Source organism: Lycium ferocissimum, chromosome 5 (assembly GCF_029784015.1).
Source record: "Lycium ferocissimum isolate CSIRO_LF1 chromosome 5, AGI_CSIRO_Lferr_CH_V1, whole genome shotgun sequence".
NCBI classification, from domain to species: Eukaryota; Viridiplantae; Streptophyta; class Magnoliopsida; order Solanales; family Solanaceae; genus Lycium; species Lycium ferocissimum.
This window is the reverse complement of record NC_081346.1, coordinates 24,535,224-24,542,891: the sequence shown is the minus strand read 5'-3', so window position 1 is coordinate 24,542,891 and position 7,668 is coordinate 24,535,224.

Below are 7,668 nucleotides of genomic sequence, written 5' to 3'. Positions count from 1 at the left end.
TAATATTTCATTATTTTCCCCTACATTATATTTACTTTAACTATATAGAAACGTAGGGTTTTATACTTTATCGTCGTCAGTCATCATCATCTTAAAAAATATATATAAAAACGTGGTTTTCTATACTTTATTGTCATAATCGATCATCATCACCTTAAAAAAAAAAGTGGGCCCCATACTAAAAACACTAAGCAATATAAAAAAATTAAAAAAAAAGTAGAGCCCACTATCTCCAAACTCATGAAAAAAAAAGGTGGATCCCATATTAATAAAATCAAGTAATATAAAAAAAAAAAAATTAGACCCCATATTAAAAAAAAAAAAACGTGCACCCCATATTAAAAAATCAAACAATATTCATGTAATTTTCAAAGTATCCCATTAAGTCAATAATGATGGATTCATTGCCACATTCGTATCAACCCATTAGTGGGAGCAAATGAAATTATTGTACAATAAAAAATATGGATCCCATATTATTGCTTTTCTTCAAAAGGTTAAGTAGTCAAACCATACAATTTTCTTTCTTTTTTTATATTAGCCTGAGATCTAATCTAGATATTGAAAGGCGTTGTATTTGCTATTCCGCCATGTCATTTATTTGTTATGTTTACTAAATAAATATACGTAAAATATTTATATTTTAAAATAAGATAGAATTTAATTACTTTTTCATTTTTATTTTTACTTTAATAAATGTGAAAAAAGATTAATGTCTTTTAAAAAAAAAGTGGACCCCATATTAAAAAAAATAGCAATGTCAAAAAAAAAGTGCACCCCGTATTAAAAAATCATACCCCCATTAACTCAATAATGGTGGATTCATTGCCACATGCGTATCGACCCATTAGTGGGAGCAAATAAAATTATTGTACAGCAAAAAACATGGACCTCATATTATTGTTTTTCTTCAAAAGGTTAAGTAGCCAAACCATACAATTTCCTTTCTTTTCTTACATTAGCCTGAGATCTAATCTAGATATTTAACTGTTGTATTTACTATTCCGCGATGTCATTTATTTTTTATGTTTACTAAAATAAATATACTTAAAATATTTATGTTTTAAAATAAGATGGAATTTAATTACTTTTTTATTTTTATTCTTACTCTAATAAATGTGAAAAGAGATTAATGTCATAAAAAAATATATATTAAATGGAGATCAAATAATGAATAAGCTAAATTAGTCAAATTATAATTCTAATTGACGTTTCCTTATACAAAAGACAACATGACAAGTAACATGAGCTAAACCAAGAATATTTACCAAAAATTAAAAAAATAGTAGTTCTTCATTTAAATAGAAAATTAAATTTCTACTTTATTTCGTTTTCAACATGTAAAATTAATTTAATAATTTGAATTAGAATTATCCAAATCAAAATTTGATAAAAAATAATAAGTATTTTACACCTTTAAATTAATCGAATTAAAATTGAGAGTATCAACTGATGCTTAAATATTGCTATTATTTTACCTCAAAGAGAGGAAAATAGTTTCCTTTTAAACAAGTCTTGTCTTTTAAAAAGTATTAATAATTTTTTGCAAACTTTGTATTCGTAGCAATTACACTAATATAATAAAGTTTTGGATACGAAGCACAAACTACAATGTTATATTAATCGTGTTTTGAACATAGTATATATATATATATATATATATATATATATATATATATATATATATATATATATATATATATATATATATATATATATATGCATGAAAACGGATGCAAATTTATGTATGTTTGTTAGCAATATAAAATATATATATTATCACTATCCAAACACAACTACGTACACATGATACACTATAATCAAAGTGTTGGGCCCGTGCGCAGCATAAGCATACGCCAATTGGACCCCATATTAAAAAAAACAAGCAATGTCAAAAAAAAAAAAAAAAAAAAACGTGCACCCCATATTAAAAATCAAACAATATTCATGTAATTCCCAAAGTATCCTCATTAAGTCAATAATGGTGGATTCATTGCCACATGCGTATCAACCCATTAGTGGGAGCAAATGAAATTATTGTACAATAAAAATATGGACTCCATATTATTGCTTTTCTTCAAAAGGTTGAGTAGCCAAATCATATAATTTCCTTTTTTTCTTATATTGGCATGAGATCTAATTTAGATATTTAACTGTTGTATTTGCTATTCCGCCATGTCATTTATTTGTTATGTTTACTAAATAAATATACTTACAATATTTATATTTTAAAATAAGATAGAATTTAATTACTTTTTCATTTTTATTCTTACTCTAATAAATGTGAAAAGAGATTAATGTCATAAAAGAAAAATAATATTAAATGGAGATCAAATAATGAATAAGGTAAATTAGTCAAATTATAATTTTAATTGACATTTCCTTAAAAAACCATGCAAAAGACAACATGAAAAGTAAAATGAACTAAACCAAGAATATTTACCATAAATTAAAAAATAGTAGTTCTTCGTTTAAATAGAAAATCAAATTTCTACTTTGTTTCATTTTAAACATGTAAAATTAATTTAATAATTTGAATTAGAATTATCCAAATCAAAATTTGATAAAAAATAATAAGTATTGTTTAGGTCCAATCTACATAGATTAACAATAGAATATTTTACACCTTTAAATTAATCGAATTAAAATTCAAAGTATTAACTGATGCTTAAATATTGCTATTGTTTTATCTCAAAGAGAGGCAGATAATTTTCTTTTAAACAAGTCTTCTCTTTTAAAAAGTATTAGTAAATTTTTGCCAACTTTGTATTCGTAACAAACACTAATATAATAAAGTTTTAGATACGGAGCACAAATTATAATGTTATATTAATCGTGTTTTGAACATAGTATGCATATATATATGTGTGTGTGTGTGTATATATATATATATATATATATATATATATATATATATATATATATATATATATAAAGTAAAAACTTATGTATATTTATTAGCAATATAAAATATATATATTATCACTACCCAAACACAACTACATACACATAGATACACTATAATCCAAAATGTCATACGTCGTCTAGTACTATATAGAAGCATGGGTGTCGTCAGTCACGGACCAAAAAAAAAAAAATCAGGTGGGCCCCATACTAAAACACCAAGTAATATTTTTTTTTTTAAAAGTGGACCCCACCATCTCTAAACTCATGTATAAAAAAAAAGTGGACCCCATATTAAAAAAAAAAGCAATGTCAAAAAAAAAAAAAAGTTCATCCCATATTAAAAATTAAACAATATTCATGTAATTCCCAAAGTATCCCCATTAAGTCAATAATGGTGGATTCATTGCCACATGAATATCAACCCATTAATGGGAGCAAATGAAATTATTGTACAGCAAAAAACATGGACTCCATATTATTGTTTTTCTTCAAAAGGTTAAGTAGTCAAACCATATAATTTTCTTTCTTTTCTTATATTATATAAGCACGGTGGGAGGACGAACATAACTCCTTCAGTTTGTACCATAAGCTTTACAAATTGTACACGCAATAAATGCTTGTACCATACCTTATATAACTCGTACACTTTATCTAACTATTTTTATATCTCACATGGACATATGTCATAGTACTTAATATTTATTCTCTTCTCATGTATAGACGTATGCACTTCAATTTTAATTCTCTGACACATTTATTTTCTCCGTGCACTTTTAGTTATTCACTTTTGACTTTTCGCGTTCTTGCTGAATATTTATTCTCTTCTCATATATAGACATATGCAGTTCAATTTTAATTCTCATACACAAATTTATTTCCTCCGTATACTTTCACTTGTTCACTTTTGACTTTTCACGTTCTTTAAGAATTAATAAATCTCACGTGGATATATGCCATAGTACTAAATATTTATTCTCTTCTCATGTATACACGTGTGCACTTCAATTTTAATTCTCCGACACATATTTATTTCCTCCGCACACTTTCACTTGTTCACTTTTGACTTTTCACGTCTTGCTGAATATTTATTTTCTCCCCATGTATATATGTATGCACTTCAATTTTAATTATCCGACACATATTTATTTTCTCCGTACACTTTTACTTATTTACTTTTGACTTTTCACGTTATTTAAGAATTAATAAATGAAGTACTCCCTCCGTCTCATATTTCTTGGCCACATTACTTGACTTTACATGTTCTTTAAGAATTAATAAATGAAGTATTCTCTTCATCCCATATTACTTGATCACATTACTATATTTGACTTTTCACGTTCTTTAAGACTTAATAAATGAAGTACTCCCTTCGTCCCATATTACTTGGCCACATTACTATACTTGACTTTTCACATTTTTTAAGAATTAATAAATGAAGTACTCCCTTCGTCCCATATTACTTGGTCACATTACTAAAAATATATGTATATTTTTCTATTCTATATTTTTCTTATTATATATAAATGCCCAAGGTGGACGAATACAGCAACAATAAGTTGTACAAAAAACAACTGAAATTGTACTCTAAGCAAGGACTAACATGTATACATTTCAGAAGTTGAACATTGATTCTACCTCTTGTGTGTTTACTTTTTAAGTCCCCACGGGTCCGCAGTGTCTTAATTGTCCTTTCATATCCTTCATTCAGCATATATTTCCTCGGTCTCAATTTAAGTGTCTACGTTTGACTAGACAAGATGTTTAAGAAATAAAGAAAGACTTTCAAATCTTGTGGTTCTAAATTAAAAATGTGTATAATATAATAAAATATCTTTTGAATCTTGTGATTATAAACTTGACATGTAGGATATTTGAATTGTCAACTTACTAAATATAAAAAGAGGCGGACATAACCAAAATAAGATAATTTTTTTTTATTTAACAACAAACGCCCAAGGTGGACGAACACAACAACAATAAGTTGTGCAAAAAGCAACTGAAATTGTACTCTAAGCCAGGACTAACATGTGTACATTTAAGAAGTTTAACATTAATAAATACTACCTGTTGTGTGTTTACTTTTGAAGTTCCCATGTTTACTTTTTAAATCTGCACGTGTCCGCAGTGTCTCAATTTTCTTCATTTGGCATATACTCCCTCTGTCTCAATTTAAGTGTCTACGTTTGACTAGACATGAAGTTTAAAAAATAAAGATAGACTTTTAAATTTTATGGTTCTAAATTAAAAATGTGTATAATATAATAAAATATCCTTTGAATCTTGTGATTATAAACTTGACATGTAGGATATTTAAATTGTCAACTTACTAAATATAAAAAGAGGCGAACATAACCAAAATAAGACAAATTTTAACAACAATTGAGAAATTAAGGGGAAAAATAAGAGGAAAGGAAAAAAAAAATATAGAGATTCACTAAGGAGAATCGCAGTATCATTTGCAAAATATACAAACCAAAAAAACTAACTAAAGTGAGCAACCAAATTAATCGTGTTAGACCCTGTGCATCGCACGAGCATAGTTTGCTAGTATATTAATACATCTTAAAATATCCATAAAGTTTATGTAATTTGAATGAGAAATAAAAAAGAGACTCATTTTGGATGATGTTTCTTTGTATTCATAGATTACTTTTCTTTGATGATGAAGGAAACGTCTATTTTACGGATAGCAGCACCAAGTACCAATGAAGGCAAATTATGAATCTAATGTTTCTTCAGTTATATGAGATCTCTTGATATAGTTAACCTTTGATACCAACTCAAGAATGACACTTTGTCTTAAATGCATTGGGCTATTTAGAAATTTAAACACCTAAGGTTCGGCACGGTGAAACTTGAAGTTGACAACATGATTTGAACATGAAGAATTCCATTTCACTATTCACTCTGATTCATGCCAAACGGAAGACAGAGGACTCCCTATCTTAGTGGGAGAAAAAGAGCTCTCGAATCTTACGGTGGTAAGTCGACCATTTTTCATGCGAATTGACAAAAAGAAAAAGAATCAAAATGCAAGAAGTAATTATTGATGTTAAAAACCTGTGATAGTTTTCTCCTAAATATTTCTTTTTCTTGCATATATTTTAACGACCCGTTTAGTCGTTTAGCACCTACGAACTCTTTTTCGTTAAAATACCCTTTCCGTAGCTTTAAATGATATTCTTAACTCGTGGGGATAGGGGCACGGTTATATAATTGATGGGTAATTTTTGAAATATATTTATTTAATGTGTGAATAGCTTATTCATAGGAATTTTTATTGCACTTATATAAGGTATAAGTTGGTGAGTAATGTAATTTACTAAATGGGTCAATTTTTACCTTATGCATGATCGAGTAAAAAGGCTAGTTTGGACAATTATTTTAGTTGGTGATTAATGGGCCAAGCCCATAATTTATTTAATACCCCATGTTACATGGCCATAATAAATGGATTAAAGTTAATAGGGTTTGCACTTTTAAATCATAAGAATAGAAAAAAAAAATTCCCGTGCGTGTTCGGCAAAAAGACACAGGTACGAGCTTGCAAATTTTGTGATTCATTAATTTCTAGGAAACATGTCCTTGATATTAACTATGGTATCTTTCTCCACCAATGTTGAGTTCACTCCATGATTCACCAACTACACATGTAAATTATTCTAATAACAATAATCTGATATATTGTTATTTCTTTATTTTCTAATTTCTTTGTAGTTCTCCATTTGTATTGACTATTGAGGGTCGGTAACAAAACAATATTTAATTAAGAATCATGGGACACGAAGATACATCGATGTATTGGGTGGAAATGCTTGATTAGTAATTTATTTTCCATCCGTTGGTGGTTAGCCGTATAACACTAGGATACAAATTTAAGGATGGGTTAATCATTGGGTAATGATTACAAATAATGATAGAATTGTTGTTGGATAAATGGTCCCTGTACGTTTTCTTGTTCAATTGGAATCACAGTGTCCGTATCTTCCTTTTAGGTTTGTAATACTCCTATGTTTATCATGTTCAACTTTAAGTCTAATATATAGGGTATATTGTAATTGAATATTTTGGTATCAAATTATATGTACACTTTCAAATTCATGACAGTTAAAACATTGGGGTGATTAAAGGTTTTGAGTCCTAATCCTAAGAAAGGAGATTATGATTTGAGAGTCCATTTATGGATGAAATTGTCCAATTTTAAAAATATATGATCCTTATATAACGAGTGAAATTATTTTTCAATAAAATTCCAATCTTGTCCTTGTGGGCCCAAGGCCACTTTTTGGGGTGCGTTTTTGGGTTTCGAATATAAATATAGCAATATGGGTATCCTTAGATTCGTATTCTAACGTAGATCGCATATTTTATAGATTTTGATCGTTCAGAGGCTCTACGCAAAGGGAAGACATTAGTTTGATTGTTCGTGGCACCGCCGCATCGAGGTAGGTTACGGTCTACTTTAGTTAGACTCGATTAGAGAATCGTATGTAGTTGTAGAAAGTGACGGGGATAGCATATAGGCCTTCGGGCATGGAGTGGAGGTGGATTCCAATTAGATTGTCTCTGTCGGCTATTATGTGGGCTTGTCGCCATATGTGTTATTTTCTGTGATTATCACCTGTTTGTATCTCTGTCATATACTAGCTCCCTCATCATATGAAAAGGAATGATAACATTAATATGACTTGCATTTGTTGATTGTATATTGGTGATATTGTTGAGACTGATATCATGCATGACATGCCTTCCATATTATTC